At 42.7% G+C, this 21,562-nt stretch overlaps 1 protein-coding gene across 5 annotated transcripts in view; it reads right to left on the reverse strand.

Moving 5' to 3' along the window:
- Nucleotides 1–21,562, reverse strand: part of ERC2 (ELKS/RAB6-interacting/CAST family member 2) — an 882,521-nt gene that overhangs the window by 494,718 nt on the left and 366,241 nt on the right. The gene's annotated exons all lie outside the window — the stretch shown is intronic.

Genomic DNA, 21,562 nt, shown 5'->3' on the forward strand with positions numbered 1-21,562 from the left:
GAACAGAGTCATGTCAGATGGGGCGCTCAAGAAGACTTCTGGGAGGAGGTGACATCTGAACAGAGACATGGATGCTATGAAGAACCTCCGGAGGAGCATGACAGTGCAAAGGCCCTGGGGTACAAAGGAGATGGCGGGGGGGAGGGGGCGGGGGTTCAGAACATCAAGAAGGCTTCACAAACATGGCTGGCAGACGGCATCCGCCTGGTAACAAAACTTTCAAACTCCAAAGAAATGTGATTGATATCTCTGCAAAAGCAGAGGCAGCCACCCATTCTTTTGTTATTTACTTATTCCCTCATTAATTTAACAGATAATTGTTGAGTCTCTGCTACATGAGGGCTGGCTAGTTAAATGATTTACAGAGATTCGTTCCCTACCACAGGCCTCCTAACCTAAGTCAATTCACCCACAGCTTATCAAAACAGCCACCCCAGAGACAAAAGAGGAGCACATTCTGATGCCTGGAAACCCAAAGGGAACCTCCCACTGAAATGCAGAGCATGCAGAGGTGAGCTCGGGGTTAGACCGGCAAGCCTCTGGGATCAAGCAGAGTGAGTGGTGCTCAGTCTCAGACCTCCTAGGTGGGATGCAGGGATACATTCGTGAACCTCAAAGAAGCCAGGATTCTATTTTGAGGGGCTCTACTTCAATTAAGGTTGTAAGAGGGAGGAAAGAACCTGCAGCACCAAGATATTTTGTGGTGCAGAAACCCGGCGAGACTCCCAACACTCCAGAGCTGTGTCCTGGATGACAGCACATACAGGCCCGAGAGAAGCAGGAATCTCCCAGGAGCAATGTGAAGCCACTCTTTTAAGGGTCCCAGGCTCTAATTTCTGTAATTGGCATGATAGTAGTTTCCCTAGTCACAGCCATTTAGTCAACAGATACTAGTGGAGCACTGGGCACCCATTAGGTCCCATGAAATCATTTGGTCTGGCCCTGCCAAGGCATTAGGGTGAACTAATTAAATGCTTGACCAAACATAGCAGGCTAGTTTTTTAAAATATATTTTATTGATTTTTTTCACATAGAGGAAGGGAGAGGGATAAAGAGTTAGAAACGTTGATGAGAGAGAAACATCCATCAGCTGCCTCCTGCACACTCCCTACTGGGTATGTGCCCGCAACCAAGGTACATGCCCTTGACCAGAATCAAACCTGGGACCCTTTGGTCCGCAGGCCGACGCTCTATCCACTGAGCCAAACCGGTTAGGGCAGCAGGCTAATCTATAGGTTGATAATTTTGTATGGCCCTCAAATAATCTGATAAATATCCAAATGGCCGTTGGCAGCAAAAAGGTTCCCCACCCCTGTATTAGGTACTGCGACATAGCAGTGAACAACATAGCTCCTGTCTCCAGGGGAGAAAGCCCAGAAATAAACAGGGGATTACAATCTGGTGTGATAGTGTCAATAAGCATAGGGCTATGGTGGCACCTAAGGAAAGTACCTACCTCATTCTGTAGGGTCAAGAGAGAGCTACTGGAAAAAGTGACAACTAAGCTGAGAACCAAGGGACAAGTAGGAGTCAGCAAGGTGGGAAATGATGTGGCAGGAGAGGAGGATGTCTCAGTCTGAGGGAAGAACAGTGCAAAGGATCAGAGGCAAAAAGGAGCAAATGTTTGTTCTGGGGTCTGAAGAAGTTCCGAATGGCTGGAGAGAGTGATAGGGGCAGTGGCTGGACCATAGAGAAGTAGCCTAGGGCCTCCAGATGAGACCCGGATGTTAAAGGGTGTTGTGGGGGTGCTCAGGCACCTTTAAGGTTTGAAGCAGGGGATGGCATGACATGACTTGTGTTTGGTGAAGATGGCGCTGGCTGCTGTAGGTGAATATGGGCGGGCAGAGTGAAAGGAGGAAGGGCAGGGAGCCCCCACAGCCATGCAGGCAGGATTACTGTAAAGGGTGCATTTGGCAGTGACTGGACAACTTCACCAGGTGAATGCACAAGCAACAGCAGTTCATCCATGCAAGGAATCCTACTGGGCAATGAAAAGGACCAGACCACTGATACCCACAACCGCGTGGATGAAGTGCAAATGCATTATGTCAAGTGAGAGAAGCCAGACCCAAAGTCTACATATGCATGAGTCCACTGATATAATATTCAGCAAAGGGCAAAGATAGGACAGAGCAACAAACCAATGGTTGCCAGAGGTAAGGCCCACTGCAAAGAGGCGCCAGGGCATTTTGCAAGATGATCAAACTGTGGTATATCCTGATTGCTGTGGTGGTCACATGACTCTGTGCAATTTTTACTGATTTTTATTGTTAATTTTAAACGCTTTTAGAGAAGTTTTAGGTTCACAGCAAAATTGAGAGGAGGTACAGAGATTTCCCATATGCTATCTGCCCCCACACAGGCATAGCCTCCTCCATTATCAATACCACTCACCAGACTGGGACATTTGTTACAATTGAACCTACATTGATCAGCATAATCACCCAAAGTCCATACTGTACACTACAGCTCACTCTTGGTGTTGTACATTGTATGATTTTGGACAAATGTGTGATATCTATCATTACAGTGTCATACAGTTCCCTGCCCTAAATATCCTCTGAGCTCTGCCTATTCATCCTTCTTCCCACACCCACCCCTTGGCAGCCTCTGATCTATTCACTGTATCCATATTTTCAATGAATGCATTTTTTAATGCATCCCTCTGCTCCAACCAACTTCTGCCCTCTATGCTCTCAGCACCTATACCTCTTCATGACACTCCTTTCAATTAGTCAGGTCATTAACTCCATAATCACAATTGAGGCTTGCCTTTTGTTTTGACTGTCATTTGCCACTGAGAGCAGGGACTCCTTCTCTCTCACCCCCTGCTATTCCAGACTCGAGCACAGGGTAGGTCCTCAATACATGTGTTAAATGGATTTCAACAAATTGCTCATTAAAATTATTAGATCTTTAGAAGATGCTCTGGAAAATCTTAATGGTTCTTCTAAATTAGTCGTTATTGGGGGAAGCAAGTGAAAAACTTCTATACAGCTTTTGCAACAAGAAGTAAGTCCCTTCCCCACCCATTTCCCTGATGCCTGCAGCTGAAGTAGTGAAGACAAGACACACCAGCCAGGACCTACTTAGAGTTCAGAATGAGAGGCTATAAGCTTCATGAGAACTTTGTTCTCCTTGTTCTAGAATGAATGCAATTCATGATTCATAGATACAATAAGAGACCTAGGAATCTTTTCCAAGGCCTCTTGGAACTCAGATAAGTACTAGAATAAAAACATTTACCAACAGCTTAAGGTGGTTTCAACATTTCCATTATAAACCCCTATTTTCAGAGACTTACATGATAAGCCAGCTGTAAAACTTAATTCTAAACTGAAACTTGCCAAATAATGGTGAACTATCTTCACAGATTTTTTCCTTTTTCTTTTCTTTTCTTTTCAAGTCTTTCTTTTTTATTTTTTTGAGAGAGAGAGAGAAAGAGGGAGAGACACCCAACCTGTGGCCATATGTAAGTTACTAAATTGTCAAAAGAGAGAAACTGAAAGACATTGTCAGTGTTTCTTTAAATAATCCTTGTAGAGAGAAAATATCTTTGTTTTCAACCTTAATCTTGAGAAGTGGTGATCAGGATGAGACCATTGCACAAGCAGGAGAAATGTTTTCATGGGAAAGTTGACTCAGGCAAAATAGGACAACTTCCATCAACACAGCACACTGGGTAGCCATTTCAAAACAAAACAAAACACAAATTTAACCTGGTCACATTTATTTGTTAGAGTTAGTGTCCCAAGATGTAGGAAGCAGGGACTCCTGCTGTTCTTTAGACACAATAAATGGAGCATAAACTATGCTCTCTTAGGTCCCTTATAGCCCCAGAGAGGAAAGGAGACTTTGAGAAATGTCGGCAATGCATGCACTGCCCATTTTGCTTAAAAGAAAGTGTAAATAACAGTCACACAATCCCAGCAATGTGCCCTGGGCCCAGACTGTAAAATCTCAGCAGGGCTCCAGCCAAGTTCGGAGGCAGCACCATCCTGCCCTATGGATAGTTTAACGATCATTACACACTTGTTTGCTCTGTGCAAAGCCACAGATTGCTCTCAGCAAGAAAAAGAGGAGCTTGAGATGATGTGGCCACGTGGATTACGTTCTCACTCCACCTCAGGCTTTAAATTAGAGACATTAAATAGAGAGCCAACATTATGGGGAAAGGCTGCGCAGTGAAGTGCAAGGTTGGCAAACTAGCCAACCACCTGTTTTTGTAAACAAAATTCACTGAAACCCAGCCATATCCATTTGTGTACAAATGGCAGAACTGAGGGAGTGCAGTGGAGACCATCTGGCCCTTTAAGAAGCTCTCTGATGATCTCTGGTGCGGGGGAGATGAAGACATTAGATCTCTGTGTGACCTTAGGCAGGCTAACTAATCTCCTGAGCCTCCTCCTCTTCCTCAGCTGTAAAATGAGATCTAAATATAATGATACCTACCCTCTGGGGCACTTGTGGTGGCTACAGGAGTTAATGCCTCTGTAGAAAGCTGGGGGGAATGGGACTTTAAAAGCTGGCACCTCAATTTCATTTGGGGATAAAAATCACCCTTGCTTCGGGAAATGTGAACTATTACACAGTCCTTTTCATGTGGGAAGGATGAAGGCTGCAGGGGTGGCCTGCAGGGGGCCAGGAGAGCATACAGAGACCTAAATAAAGTCCACTTACTCAGGAGGTGTAGGGCGGAGGTGTGAAGGAAGGTAGACAGGTGGACCAGGGAGAGAAGCAGGCAAGAGACAGGGCCGAGCAACTAGGCAAGGTGCTGGAATGAGCAGACATGGGTGAGCCAGGAGCAACTCCACGACGAGGCAGCACAAGCCTGGGGAGGAGTCGGGTATCCCGAGCCTCCCCGTCCTCACTTCTGCCCCAGTGTGACCTGCTCTCCCCGTCAACATTTCAGGAACGGCTCCTCACCCCGCATGCCTTGTGAGTGGGAAGAGCGGACATGAGGGTCTGGGGCTGTGTTCATGACTGGGTAAGTACAACAACCAGACCCCCTGCAGGAAGGAGGTGTAGAAAAGTTCAACAGAGCAACAGAGGTGGAAAGTCACAACTGAAGGGCATCCTGAGAACAGGCTCTGAGGGATGGCGAGGACCCCTGGGGAGGGGTGGGCATCGGATTGGATGTGAAATAGGACAAACCAGCTGTATTTACTCATCTCAAAGGACAGGTGAGCTCAGCTGGCACCTTAGCGACACACATCAGGAACTCAGCTTAGAAACTGTCACATAAAACACTGTCCTGATCTTTCGTACGGACTTGCCATTATAATTACTGTTGTTATTATTTGCTGGGAGTCAGAAAATATGACTCCCATTGCTTTCCTATCTCAGGATCTCAGTAAAACCATTTAACCACTTCTGGACCTCAGCATCTCCTCTGCAAACATTGGAATCACTACAGCTGCCCTGATGACCCCACAGGGTGAGGGAGAGAATCAAATGGCACAGCCTGTGTCCTATGAAAATGGCCAAGCCCCATCCCGATCTAATGTCGCATCATTAAGAAGTAGTTGACTTTTTTGGTAAAACATTAACCAGTCTAACCCCTTAAAACCAACACTTCAGAGATCATGAGTGGTTTACATTTACCCCCTCTTAATTCCAGGCAATAAAACTGGTAACCTCTTTCAAGTGGCACTGGGAGATAACGAAGAGGCAGACGGGCCGGGCCATTTAAGCTCAGGGTCTCCTCTCCCATAGGCTGAGACCATTTACTCAAAAGTGCACCTTTGAACCATCTGTGAACTCTTCCATCTCTCCCAGTTCCTGCAAAGTTAAACTTTGCTCACACGTTCAATTGCATGGCAGTCATTATATGCACTTGGTTTTCGGGTTATGGCCATACTCTTGGGGAAACAAATGAGAACAATATAAAGCATCCTTTTAATAAAACTGTGTACAATACCTGCGTCCGGACCGAGGGCTATCGACAGGGCAGTTTCTTTAGGGGATGTCAGGTGGTGATTACAGAGAAAGAGCAGGACTGTGCCCACACATGGCCCCAAGGGGTGCATCTGCTCTGAACTAGAACAGGGAAGAGCAAACTTCACTGAGCAGAGGACAGCAAGTTCAAGGGTTTCCAAATAAAACTCTGGAGAAACTCCACTGCATACCACTGAAGCCAATGTTATTGTGAGATAACGTATGAGTGAAGTGCAGACACCGAACATGATGGGTGTACAATATTACTGAATATAAATGGACAAAGGCCATTTGCATAAATGATAGTAGGTAGAAATATGATCAGCTATTATGTACTCAGTGTTTATTATGTCCATGTGCTCTGCTGGGTACTTTGAACAGACACCACCCCAATTCAGTCTCACAACAATCCTATGGCAAAGAGATTCTGTGTTCTTATTTTATTGATAAGGAAACTGAGGGTTCAAGGGGTAAAATAAATTGAGTCCACACAGGTAGTAGGTCACTCAAGATGCCATCTTTTGATAAAAACACAGGTCACCTCTTTTATTTATTTATTTGTTTGTTTGTTTACTTATTTATTTATAGTTTTTATTTTTAAAAATAGTTTATTGACTTTTTTTTTAGAGAGAGGAGAACGAAGAGGGAGAGAGAGAAAGAAACATCAATGTAAGAGCAAAACACGGATCAGGTGCCTTCTGCACACCCCCTACCAGGATTGAGCTAGCAACCCAAGATGTGCCCTGACCGGGAATCGAACCAGCAACCCTTCGGTGCATGGGATGATGCCCAAACAACTGAGCCACACTGGCCAGGGCACATCTTTTAAAACAATGGTTAAAATCAAGTGGTTTTGTCAAGACTCGAACAAGTTGGAAAAACTGGTGCAGTAACATAATCAAAAACTTGTTTTTAAAATGCTTCCATTTTGATTAAGTCATTCAAAATTGCCTTCATGCTCAGTATATGTACTTTGATATCAAAAAGCAATTAAGATCTGACATAGGCCAAATGTTGGTCTTCAGAAGGTCACAGCCTTCATGGCAGTGCAATGTAATCCAATATTCGAACACAGGGGCTCCGAAAGACAACACTAGTGTTGGGTTGCAGCCTTGGTGACGTCAGGCTAGACACAGGCCCTCTGTGTATAAGCTATCAAAGCCCCACTAAACTTGAACTGAAATGCCGAACACTGAGACCTGGGCCCCTTTAATCAACATCTGCTCAACAGTTTGCCTCTTTCCACCAGCCAGCAGAGGGAATGTGATACAGCCTTCCTGCTATAAAGCCTGGGCAGGCCCCGGGAACAACCTGCGCACGGGTGCAGGCTATGTGATGGCAGTGCTCCCTGAGGGGAGGGCAGACTTGGGGAGGAAAGATAGGCATCCGATGCCTTCAAGTTTCAGGGATTTTCTCTCCCAGAAGAATAGCAAATGAAGCAAGTCATTTTCCTCCCTTCCAAGGGATGATATCATTTTTTTTCAGACAACAAAATTCATGGAAAGTGAAATGATTTGATTATCTTTAGCACCAGTAAATTTTATTATAATCCATGGCCAAATATATTTATGTCTGGTTCTGATATACAATCTTAGCATCTATTGTTCAGAAGAAATTTGACTTAAAAGACATTAGTCATCAAGTCTGCCCCAAAGAGTTCAAGTACTTTTTCTACTAGACTGTCCTGTGTAAGAGGCGAGACAAACAGACTGCAGCGGCAAAGGAGGCTGGCTTCCAAATCGGCCACTCTCTGGAGGCCCGGAGGCCCAGAGGCCCCCTCACTAGCACAAGTGGGCTGCAGAGACTCTCTTGTCTTCAGCGAATTCATCCCACCTCCACCTCTGGGCCCAGCCCAATCGGAATCTCTCCTCCTCCTACCTGCACTGCCCTCTATGTTGAGTTGCCATGCTGTGATTAGTGCTGTCTGACCACGTTTCAACAATAACAACAGTGGTGGATCCAGATTCTAAATTGCGAGTCTGAATTGGGGATGAGTGGGTAGGAGACGTTCTTTAAAAAAATAGAGAAATATCTTAATTTTGCAAAATTTACAAAAATATATAAATACAAGACCACATTGCCAGGGCTTTGGAAGAGACCTGCACAAGGGGGGGCCATAAACTTGAGCACCATTACCTTCCCAGAAAATTCACCTCTGATAAGGAATAATGAGTGCTCATTAAGCAATGCCCAGAAAACCCTCAGATACCCTGCCTTGCCAGGCTCAAACCTTAACCATTTGCCATGTGACAAGTCTTTCTTCATCTGGAGACAAATACTTTTGAAAAACCTGTCCTTAGAGAACACTAGGTTTGGTCTTTTCCATTCCTGAATTCTGATAATTCACACCAGTCCTTAAAATGAAAGGGGAGGAAAACATGAAATGTCATTGAGTCTTTACAGCTTTCTCAATGTCAATGTTCACACACTTGCTATGACTTTGTGATGTTTCTCTTTGGAAAGAGGAGAAACCTACCTCTCAAAGCCCCAAATAAGAGAGGGAGCGTTACCATTCAGTGGCCCCAATGTCAGCCACCTCATATAGTAAAGATGCAAATCAACCACACTGACTGGTCATGTCCTTGGAACCAACCTGGGATAGATGTGCTTCTTGTCTAGGACTTGTCAGAGACTGAGGCTCTACAAGCACTGCCCAGACATAGGAAGAACTCACATGAAAAAGGCCTCAACCTTCAGGAGCTGAGCAATCAGTGTTGGCCATAACTGGTAGTTACTCAATGTCATCTGAGTAGAAAATAAAGGGTCACGTGGAAAGCACTTTCTGGCGTTAGTCTTTAGAGCTCTCACTCCTGCACTCAACTGCCTTACGCAAAGAATCAAAAAATATAGTAAGAGTTTGGCAAGAATAAAAGTGTCTACCCTGATCATGTGGTTAAAATCTCTTAATAGAGAGCCAAGCATTGTGCTGGGCCCTTGTCACTCATTCTCTCACGCATTGTCACAACTTCTCGATGAGGTTGGTACTATATGTTTATTGCTGAGAATGGGGAAAATGAGGCTGAGAGAGGCTTAAGAACTGATCTAAGCCACAGAGTCAGAAAAGCAAGAAGCCAAAATTTAACCCCAGGTGCTTTAATACTTCCCATTAAAAATGTTTTCATTTCTCATCTTCCCCTCCTTCCTTCACACACACACACACACACACACACACACACACACACACTGAACAATGGCTAATAAATCTTAACACTTATTTCTTAATTATAAACTTTTCTATTTTCATTTTAATTGTGATAAAACATAACACTCACCAACTTAACCATTTTAAGTGAACAGTTCAGTAGCATTAAGTTCATTCACATTGTTGTGTGATTATCACCACCATCCATACCTAGTACTCCTTTCATCTTGCAAAACTAAAATTCTGTACCTACTAAGCAATAATTCCCCATCATAACACTTTTTGACTGTTTTTCTTATTTTATTTTAATTTGTTAGTATCATGCCCCACATTGCATCACAGCTTCTCGGCTTGGCTTTGCACCTGTGGGATCTTCAGAACTGCTGGATTCTTCTCAATTGCAAAACCTATGGCAAGACCCCAGCTGATTCTGGTTCTGACTTAGCTGTGTGGTTCTTCAGCCTAAGCTGTGTCTAAAATGCAGCACCAAAGTAACTTCCAAGAACCTGGTTTCCTTTTGTTCATATGGGATAAATACAGGACTACCTAACTGTCATTGAGGGTGTCATGAGGATCAAGTCAATATTCCACACATATTTATTCAGCTCCTACTACATGGTGCAGGCTGGTCTGTGCACTTGGGCTTCACACACACACACACACACACATATACACAATCCTATACTTCATATATCTATAGTAAGGCAGAAAATTACAAGACTTCTTTGGCTAAGGAGGTCAGTGACTTTGGGTAACTTCCTTCAGCTCTGAAGGCCTCCCTCAGATTCCCCACCTGAAAAATGAGATGCCCTCAGGCTCCCCTTTGCCTAGAAGCCCTCGCTGAACAAACTGGGAGCGCTGGACTTATTCTCTGCATTTAACTCTTTTACCCCAAATCACATCCTATAGTGTCACATCTCAATTCTCTCTGTAGTCCTGTAGAAAAAAAAAAACTGTGTTTCAATAGAAAACTACTATTTATATCAGACTCTTTCAGGTTATCTCAGTCTAATCTTTCATTGTCTTTGAGATATTTTACAACTAGGTAAGTTAAAGATAATTCATAGCAATGAAAATAATTCTTGTCTACAAACATTCAAATTCTATCTGTGCAGTAGGTTATACTGACTTCCCTCTGCTCTTGGAGAAAAATCAGTTTTGCTGCCATTTGCACATCCATTTCAATATTTCTGATGTATAAATGTTTCTGTTCTATGGGTTCTCTATCCATTTCTAACATCTGCCTGTTTCCTTCATGAATTAATGAGTTAACGAAAATCTTTAACACATGTTCATTTTATATGTGTATCAGAGTCATGATTTTACCATTTTTTTAAAATTATCTTTAATGGCTCTGTTTCCTCTGCTATCCCAGGAACATCTTAGTATGTTTGTACATTCAAGGATGTTTGCTGAATGAATGAACAAGTGAATGAATGAACAAACAAATGAACAAACTCTTTCTCCATGAGCATAAAGAGATATTATGTGCATAGAGATTAAGAGTAAAAATCAGACTACCGCCTGGCCGGCATGGCTCAGTCGTTGAGCACTGACCTATGGACCAGGAGGTCACGGTTCGATTCCTGGTCAGAGCACATGCCTGGGTTGCTGGCTCGTAGGGGCCAGTAGGGGCGTGCAGGAGGCAGCTGATCGTTGATTCTCTCTCATCACTGATGTTTCTATCTCTCTCTCCCTCTCCCTTCCTCTCTGAGATCAATAAATATATATATTTTTAAAAATCAGACGACTGCCCTAACCGGTTTGGCTCAGTGGATAGAGCGTTGGCCTGTGGACTCAAGGGTCCCAGGTTCGATTCCGGTCAAGGGCATGTACCTTGGTTGCGGGCACATACCCAGTAGGGAGTGTGCAGGAGGCAGCTGATCGATGTTTCTAACTCTCTATCCCTCTCCCTTCCTCTCTGTAAAAAATCAATAAAATATATATATATGTTTTAAAAATCAGAGGACCTCAGTTCACAACCTATTGCTGCTACTTACCAGCTGCATTATGCACAGTGATTCCCTATGCCTCACTTTTCTCATCTAAAAAATGGAGAGAAAAAACTCAGGTGGGGGTCAATAGGATTAAAAGAAAGAATCTGTGAAAAAAGGCTTAGCATTACGCCTGGCAGCCTTGAAACTATTCAGTAAATTGTACCTATTATCATCATTTTTAAACAGGTTGACCATTTGCGCAATTGTACACATTCTATCTCTTTCTTCCAGCATCCCCCAGAGTGGCCCATACCCAACAGGTGCTTCATAAAGGCTAATGACAGTGGTGGGGACCACAACAGGACCAAAACCTCCTGGCCTGCCAAGCTTAATAAAGTGTGCTATCCATTCTTCCAGACCACTGCTGGGGATGTTACAGCCTGACCTTCTATTGATCCCAACATCGTCCCAATGGACCTGGTTCCATTGTAATTTATTACAAGAGCCAAATTGAATCCACATGACAGTGCTCAGAGCCAATTCTCATTGAGGTTCTCCCCGTCCCCCGCCCCACCCCCCACGGCCCCCAAAGATTTGTGGAGACACTGAATTAGATGATTTACTCAATTCCAGATATTACAGCTATTGAATTCCTTTCTTTAATCTTGCACGTCCACCTAGAAAACAATAAAGATGGCCTGGCATGATTTGTTCTGTGCTCTCGTAAATTTATTATTAATGTGGAGTCCGTAACCTTCACTTGCCTGCTCAGTTCTTCCCAGCCATGGTCTTTATCTTGAGGAATTCAAGTTGGTTGTTGCTACTGACATCTCCTATATTCCTCAAGCCTGAGATCTCAGTTAGAAAGAGGCAAGTCCAGAAAGATAGCTCTCTGGCTGCAGGCATCGGTGCACATAAATAACAACAGGACCGAGCAGAGTCTACATGCACGTTTGCCAAAAGATGTCTGAGCAAATTAGCGCCTCCCGTGCACTGTAAGGCAATTCAATAGCTAAAATTGACGTTCTTGATTTTTCCTTCAATTCAACACAGGGTTGGTGTCTCGGGCCCTTTCCCTTGTCACAGCTCATTGCTTTTGTAAGCATTTTGGACATTACTTTCTAGCTTCTTCTTCTCTCCATGGGCTAGACTAATCCGCGCTGACACTCCAATTGGGAGACTTATCTAACCGAACTAGTTTGTCAACTACCATAACACTTATCACAGTCTCTGCTTAGTGTCCAGGTCCTTGATTGTAGAGACTCCACAAAAGCAGGAAGGGGACTTTAAGGGATGAATTATTCAAAGAAAAAAAAAGTAGCTTAAAAATTTTAAGTAAAGGTCATGTGACGCTGATGTGAAAAAAATATATAAACCACACAGAAGTGTACCACAAATGTTTAAACTGTAGAGGGAAATGAAATACCAAACCAAAGACACCATTAGAGTTCTTCATGAGGTCCATACGAACTCTTCCTGAGGGTTTAAATTTGATCATGACAAGTAACATATATTTCCTTACAAAAAACTGCCATTTTTACCAGAGATTTAAGTTAGTTATTGTATAAGCAGAGTAAATATATAAGTTACCTTGGATACTTAACTGGGTCTGTATCCAAGACATTCAGTCAACTGGCATAAAATTATTTTAAAAGGGAAGTTTGAAATAAGGCAGAGGAAGACGAGCTGATACGGACATGAGGTAAACATGCATTACTGTGACCAACTTAAATTAGTGAATAAATGCCTCATGTCACTTATAGGAATATTTTTCATATTATAAACCATAAGTCTGTCCTTAAGGTTAAATATTTATTTTGGTCACTGCATTATGTAATAAAAATGGGTAACTATTCCAATATAAGAGATTTCATTTAAAAAAGAAACTTTATTGTTGAAAGTATTACATAGTTCATTCCCACCCCCAATTGAACTCTTATAGCCCACCCCCATCACCAGGCCTTCATCACTCTACTGTCTGTGTCCATGGGTTATTCATATATCCATACAAGATCTTTGGTTCCATTTTTAAAATCCTAATTTGAGTTTTAAGAAAGAAAAAGCTAGCCCTAACTGGTTTGGCTCATGGATAGAGCGTCGGCCTGCAGACTGAAAGGTCCCAGGTTCGATTCCGGTCAAGGGCATGTACCTTGGTTGGGGGGATGTGCAGGAGGCAGCTGGTCAATGTTTCTAACTCTCTATCCCTCTCCCTTCCTCTCTATAAAAAGCAATAAAATATATTTAAAAAAAAGAAAAAGCTATTTTATTATTTCTTTTTTAAAAAAGAAGATAAAATATGGTACTCACATATAAACTAATTATTTTAAAATAAAGTACTTATGCATTTGGAAATAAAATAAAAATAGAATAATAAACAATCAGAGAACACTGTCTAGCCCCGCCAGTGTGGCTCAGAGGTTGAGCATCGACCTATGAACCAGGAGGTCATGGTTCAATTCCCAGTCAGGGCAAATGCCTGGGTTGCAGGCTCCATCCCCAGTGGGGGGCGTGCAGGAGGCAGCCGAGCAATGATTCTCTCTCATCATTGATGTTTCATCTATCCCTCTCCCTCCCTCTCCCTTCCTTTCTGAAATAAAAAAATATATATATATTTTAAAATAAAAATAAATTTAAAAAAGAAAACTTGCTTCTTTTAAAAAAAAGAACACCGTCTAATTCAAGCTCCAGAGCAAGACTACACACCTCTGTGCACTCCAGGCCTGCCACGAGCTTTGCTGTGGGGAACCTGGTGTACACTGGACCAATCTTACAGGTCTAAAAGGCTTGGCCAGTTACCATATACCTGCTCCAGGGGCAAAAGCAACATCTATGATACCTGCTGGCCACTCTCCAAACCAGTGCTTACTATGAATGCTAGAAAATAGAGGTGGATTTATACAAACTCACCCCTATTGCAAAATAATGATAGAAAGTACTATCTGCCTATTCTAAACACAGACAAAAGTGCTGGTTTGTTACCTATTTAAAATAATTTAATGTCATCATTTCAACACATTACACAGACACATACACACACACACACACACACACACACACACACGCGCCTCTCCCTGCTCTTCAGGACTTTCCCACTAGTCCATTGCCAGAACGCTTTACCCTCTCTGACTTCCTATAGAACTTTGCTAGTGTAGCATTAAGGCTGTGGATCCTGGCCTCAACTCCGACTTCTGCTCACCTGGGGGAAGGCATTTGCTTTCTGGCTCTGAGACCCCTCCGCTTCTCAACAGGCTGAGTGAGAGGAGGCTGTTTCTCAAGCCTTCTTCAGCACTAACTCTACACTGTAACCACTGGCTTCAGAACAATTTCAGGGATGAAAGAACTACGTGGTTATGACCCGGAACATTTCAGATGCTAGGAGTTATCTTTAAAGTATTATCTTTAGAATGAACTATTGATAAAGACTGCAACATGGATGGAATTCAAATGCATTATGCTAAGTGAAAGAAGCCAGATGCGAAGACTCGATATTGTATAATTCCATTTCTATGACATTCTGGAAAAGACACAACTGTAGGGATGGGAAACAAATAGGTGATTGCCAGGAGTGGGGGCTGGAATGAGGGACTGACTGCACAGGAGGCTGCATGAAGTGCTGGGACTGTCCGGTGTCATGGTTATGGAGCTACTTACACAAGTCTATGCTTTTGTCAAAATCCACAGAACTGTGCAACACAAAGACTGAATTTTACTGTATGTAAATTTAAAAATCAATTTAAAATTATCTTTACGAAGTAATTCCATTTTCTTTCCAAGTTCAACGGGTCTAGCAAATCAAAACTGATTTTTAATATAATTTGTTAAGCACCAATGCTGATAGACACTTTGTTCACTCAACAAATACTTCTTAAACAATTACTATGTTGAGAAGAATTGAGACTGAAAGTGAGATGTGAGCTTATCCTCATCCTAAAGATAGGGAAAATGAGGCAGAAAAAAATGTAAGGAACTTGCCTAAGGGTAAAAGCAATTTGAGATTCATAATTTGAGATTCAAAGCCACGCCTATCAGTCCCTGCCCCTAACAAACAAATTATACTGAGGCATGCATATAGGGTATTCCAAAGAATGTACCCACACTTTAACAGCTGACAACTCACTTAATTTTCACTCCTTTTCAACTTTAACTGATTTGAAATAATGAGCGAAGCCAGATTAAGCTTAGAACAAAGAAAATTTATCCTAAAGTATGACTAGACTTTCTTTTAATGGGGATACATAGAAGATAAAGTTTACGGTACAAAACTATTAACAGTTGACGAATTGAGGGCACACAAATACCGAACGAAATGATTCTTGATGTTTGGTTCATGTTATCAGCTGTGCCTGGACCAGAACGGTCATCTGTTTGAGAAAACAGGCATTGACAAAAAAAAATTATTCACTTCTGTAGATTCTTTAAAATGTTGAAAATGAACTGTATGTGTTAATAAATACTGACTTCATAATCATTCAAAGTGTATATACATTTTTGAAACACCCTGTATGTGTGCTTGCATATGCTTTTGAAACAAAAACAGGGTCAGACTATGTTGGTGAGAGTGTGAGCAAATGCATCCTCTGACCCTTTTCTGTACGTACATATCATAAGGAGTTTATTTCAGTTCATGGAATAATATGAATGTCTTTCTATCACTAAATATTATGCTATAACATCATATCTATTGGCTGAATTTCCCTGGAGGAATATACCATCATTTATTTGGTCACTCCTCTACTTTATAATACTTCCACTGATCAGACCAAAAAAATTAAAGAACCATGCTGTGAACAAGACAACAATCTATGACTACAACCCTAGTTGTTCCTTAGGATGAGTTCCTTTATGAAGAACGGGTAGACATAGCATCTTTGGTCGACAGCCCGCTTCTCTCTTCCACCCAGCTACCCGGCACATTATACCTCCCGTCTGTCCCTCTTAAAGAAGGCTCCCGGGCAGGCTCTAGTTGTTTACAGGGAACAGCAGCAAAGGATCTGCACATCCATTCCCACCTCCCTCCTCTCCCCACCCTTCTCAGCACCTTCATCTCTGCCTCTAGCTGTTCACAAGTTCACAAGCATTCATAATTTGGAGAGAGCCTTGGTATACGTATGCTACCCTTCATTGGCGGTTTCATAAGTCCAAGTATCATACGTGACCTACAGAATTTAACTTCATATTTCAAAATTAAAGAAAGCAATATCTCCACGCCAAGTCAATCGGTGCTATTCATTGGAGCGTATCCTGTTTGCCTAGCTTTGCTTCATTCAGACTTTATTCCTTTATTCACAAGAAAGCTACAGGATACAACAGAAACTTGCAAAGAACTCACCTGTGGGAAAAAGTGACTTACTTCCCATTATACCAGGAGGAATGTCTGAGGCAAACAGTAAATAAATACACCCCCTTCCCTTCAAAAAAAGTATACCTTGTTCAACTCTATCAAATATTTTGAGTACATAAAAAAAATTGCTCACTTTCCATGAAGGTTGTTATATGTTAAAATCTGAAAAGTATGTTACTATTGAACAGTCGCTTTAATGTGCATTTGTATAAGTTTGCTCTTGCTCTGTACAAAATACCACCAACAATTTAATGTCTTAAAACAGCGTCCACATATCAGCTCACGGTTTTGTAGGTCAGAGTCCAGCACAGGTGGCTGGGTCTCTGTTCAGGTATCTCAGGGATGAAATGTGTCAGAATGAGTGCTTGTCTGGAGGCTCTAAAGAAATATCTGCTTCTAAGTTATTCTTGCTATTGGCAAAATCAGCCTCTGGTGGTTTTAGGGCTGAGGTCCTTGCTGCCTTTGATGGCTTGCAGTGGGAGCCACTTCCGGCCCCCTGGGCTTCCCGAATTCCTGGCCATGTGGCCCTCTCCATTTTCAAGTCATCGGTGGAGACGTCCTCATGCAGCAAACCCCCTCAAATTTCATCCTCTGTCTCCCCTGTTTCTGACCTTAGGGTCCAGATTTAAAGAGATCCTGTGACTAGGTCAAACCAACAGAGATGCTCTCCCTTTCTTAAAGTCAGCGGTGCCACAGGGCACCATCTAGTCATGGGTGTTAAGTACACTATAGTCAAGGTCCTGGGCATTGTTCAGGGAATGTATACCAGGGAGGTGGGAAATCTTGGGGCCATCTTAGAAATCTACCTACCACAGCATTTTTGTTAACATTGTAAATTGCTTTTATAAACTACAATTATGTTATCCAAGGGCTGATTACAAGTTGATGCTATTGCTGGTTCTCAAAAATCAGCAACCTGAAAAGGAGGTAAATGTGCTAAAATGCCATGATGGAGGCACCGTATACTCTGTACCATTCATTTAGAGTTTGGCTTCTGTGGAAGTAGTCTGTTTAAAGCAATTACATCTTTGACTTTGCAAGGCGGACAGTATAATCAGGTAAGTATAAAGGGGGAAAATGGCAATGAGACTGCAATACCAGAACAGCACGAAGGTGCCCCTTAGCCACAATAACTGTGGGTTATAAGCCCCAATAACACATTACCCCTAATTGACACTTATTCTTATGGGAAACTTAGACACATATGATTAAAGTTTTGAATTATGGACTTCTCCAGCAATACAACATGATAAATGCTAATATAGATATGTGTAAACTCTTCACAGCAAAATAGAGTTCATTGCCAAGTACAGGATAAGTGAAAAAGACAGACATTTTTCCCTCCCAGATAAATAAGGGTGATTTAAATCAAATGGCCTGGGAAGCATGTGGGAAGAAAAATGGAATCATCTCCAGACTGAAATAGGTAAAGGCTCAACCACCTCTAATCCCATCACACAAAACAGCATCTACTGGCAGCTGGGATGGACAGGTGTGTCAAGATGCCTGTACCCATTAGGGTAGCAGCCACAGTCAGTGCACTCTGGCCATTTTTATTCTAAATCTCCAAGGGACTTGCAGGTAATTATAAACAAAGCTTTTTAAAAATCCATCATGCTGAAAGTGAGTACAGAATCCAAGGTCTTCACCCAGAAGCAAATGCTTAAAAGAGATTTTTTTCTCCCAGCTCAGAACTAGCTCTGTTGCTGCATAAGAACCAGTTGTCGGAATGGCACAGCCCTGACCTGCATTCTGAAATAACTCAGATAGTCACCACTGCCACTTGCAAGTCACAAGGGAGTGGAAGAGGATATTTATAATATGGACAACAAAATGACTCTCAAACCTTAATTATAAAATACATTTGACCGCTAGAAGACATAAAGAACCCAAAAACTTCTAACTGCGAAATTTATTTCCTAAATGGGGCAGGAAAGTGTGGTCCATCCATAAGAAATTACTTCTATATCCGCCAAATGCACTGCACTGCCTCTTTGCAAATGCTACTCTCACTGCTTTGACTGGGCAACACTCCGAGTTCCTGAGATCTTGGTTTAGTCTTCAACGATTGCAGAAGCCCTCCTTCACCATCCCACTTTCCATAATGGGTGAGATGCCCCTCCTATGTGCACCATGGACCTGGCTGGCATAGCACACACCACACACTGCCCTGTAATTGCCTGTTTAGTGGATATTTTCCATGAGTATGAGCTCCCAGAGGGCAGAAACTATACCCTCTTCAATAGCTTATGTATCCCCTAGTGCCCAAAGAGCAACCAGATCATTACAGATGCTTAATATGTATTGTTGGTTCACTGGATGGGAGGAAGGAAGGAAAGTATCTGACCAGAATAGGGCAGTGGTGCTCAAGGCCTCAGAGGCCAGAAGGGCATGAAGAGAAGAAAAAGGAAAATGTAATCAGAGCCCATGTCTGTCTCTAATGATCTTTGTGACTCTAAACAAGTCACTTCATCTGTCAGGACCCCTGTGTCCTGAGTGGAAAATGAAAAGGTTGGACTCAGAGGGTCCATCAAGTCTCTTCCAGATACACTGTTCTCACACCTTTCTGTCTTCAGGATTGCCCATGCTTCATCAGCATTCCCATTTTAACATGTCTTTTAAAGTCAAATAGTATTGGGTTGCATTCAGTAGAGCCAAGGGGTTGGAAGAGGCCGCTGAGGACAGTGCCTGAAGATGCTGAATGAAGGGCAGTGCCTAAACCTCATTCATTGCTCTATCAGAAGGGGACATTTTTAGCTTTGATTCTTTGGATAATAAAATTTCATTTCATCAATGTCATCTCTAAAAGAAGGGCAACTTCAAATACTTCAGGAAAAAAAAGAAATATACACGAAGGAGGATGGTAAATTCAATGCTTCATAAAGAAGCTTATGTTTACCAAGGAAGCCACAACTTCTACTCAAGAGACACAAAGTGACCTTCAAAATATCACTTCACCAGGGCAAAATGGACTTCTGACCAATAGGATCAACTGATAAAACCACCAAGCTGTTGGGTTTTTTTTCCCCCAAGGCTAATAATTCCAGCCAAGATTATTCCAGGCTTGGTGATTGCTTGTCCTGTGGAATTCAATTGGCACTAGAACCTTTGCATCAACTTCCTGCCATGATAAAGAAAGAAGGTATTAAATGATGCCACAACAAAGACCCATCTGCTTAGACTGATAACCTACTTCTACCTAGAATATGTACAGACAATTTGTTAAATAATATAGCAAGTTAGCTTTTTCTTATATTTTCTAGACTGAAGAGGCAATATTCAAAAGAAAACTGGAAAATCACAAACACTAACCTATACAATACTTTTTTATTTGCAAACCAGAGGCCTGATGCATGAAATTCATGCACTGGGGAGGGAGGGGCGGAGGGGGTAGGGGAGGGGTGATGGGGAGGGGAAAGGGGAGGGGGGAGGGGTCCCTCAGCCCGGCCTGTGCCCTTTCACAATCCAGGAGCCCGCATCAATTGCCCCAAAGAGGTAGGCCATGCCCACCCAGCTGGGGCTCTGCTATAGATTGCCTCCACAGAGGGAGGCCCTGCCCACCCACCACTGCCCACTGGTCAGTGGCCTGGGCCTCCCTCTTTGGGCTCTTTGAGGCGATCATGGAGCCCCCCAATTTATCGATAATCCCACTGGCCGGTGGCCTGGGCCTCCCTCTGCAGGGAGATCATGGGGCGATGGCTGGGCCCCTGACCACTCGCATCGCACCCGCCTTGGCTGGCCTGGCACCAGTGGTTGTCATAGAATGGTCCTGGATGGTTGTCTGAATAGTCATTCCGCTGTTCAGCCATTTGGTCGATTTGCATATTACATTTTTATTATTATAGATATTTAAGTAATTGCATTCAGTCTACATTGAACAAATGTTACCATATCACAAGTGACTAGATAAAATACATAAAAGTAAATATTAGTCCTAGCCCATTTGGTTCAGTGGATAGAGAGTCAGCCTGTGGACTGAAGGGTCCCAGGTTTGATTCCACTCAAGGGAACATACCTCAATAGCAGGCTCCTCCCCAGCCTGGGCCACATGCAGGAGGCAACCAATCGATGTGTCTCCCTCACATCAATGTTTCTCTGTCTTTCCCTCTCTCTTCCACTCTCTCTAAATCAATGGAAAATTCCTCAGGTGAGGATTAAAAAAAAATAAAAATCTTCATTTGAAAAATAAATAAATAAATATTAAATGTAAATATAGGAATCACATTTTCAGCCCAAAAACTGACCAGCACACCCCCTCTAAATTAGTTGATATGATTAGTGTGATCAGTTTTAATAATTCTAATAATTCAAATGTGTTATGTATATACCCTTTATGGATTATTATATGTGAAAATTATGAAATAGAAATAGTTCAAAAATCTCTCTCTCTCTCTCTCTCTCTCTCTCTCTCTCTCACACACACACACACACACACACACACATACACACGCACACACAATGTGCTCACCTCTGTAAACTGCCTCTAATAGTGCTAGAGAAAATGTGTAGCTAAAATTGTTAATCATATCAGCTGTAAAATTATTTTAAGAACTTATTTTTTCTTATTTTTTAAAATACTATCTAGAGGCTGGGAGCAGGAAGAGCCAACCTAAGTAGGGCAGTCCATACACGGGAAGTAAGGACGCCTGCAGACAAGGTTTTGGTCTGGATAATTACTTGCTTGGCAGGGAGGGGTCTCTTGCACATTGTAGGCTGATAGCAGCATCGCTGAGTCTAGCCTAGCCACCAGATGCTGTAGCAATTCTCAGTTGTGACAACTCAGACTATCTCCAGACATTGTCAAATGTCCCTGGGGAGAAGGTCGTGGGTTGTAAAGTGTCCCCTGGTTGGGAAACCACGGCCGCCCTGGTTGCACTCTGACCCATAGATGCCACCCCAGTTCCTGTCTGCAGGTGCAGAGGGAGTTGGCCTACACCAAGGTCAGACATCAGGTGACAGCTCACTGCAAAGTGCAGCGGCTTCCTAGACAAGGTGCGGAGTCCCCTGAATCATGTGTTCATCTGTGACCAGTCCAGGAAAGCTATGTAGATTTCCCACATCATCTGTTGAGGTCTCAGTCCTTTACGCCAATAATCAAAACAAACCGAAACAACTATGACAACAAAAATGATGCAATCCTCTGAAAATAAGGCAGCAAAACCATCTAATGGCTTAGAATATTACAGGCAGAATCTCATGGGGGAA

Source organism: Myotis yumanensis, unplaced genomic scaffold, assembly GCF_028538775.1.
Source record: "Myotis yumanensis isolate MYYU_CA2020_CCGP unplaced genomic scaffold, mMyoYum1.0.hap1 SCAF_14, whole genome shotgun sequence".
Classification (NCBI taxonomy): Eukaryota; Metazoa; Chordata; class Mammalia; order Chiroptera; family Vespertilionidae; genus Myotis; species Myotis yumanensis.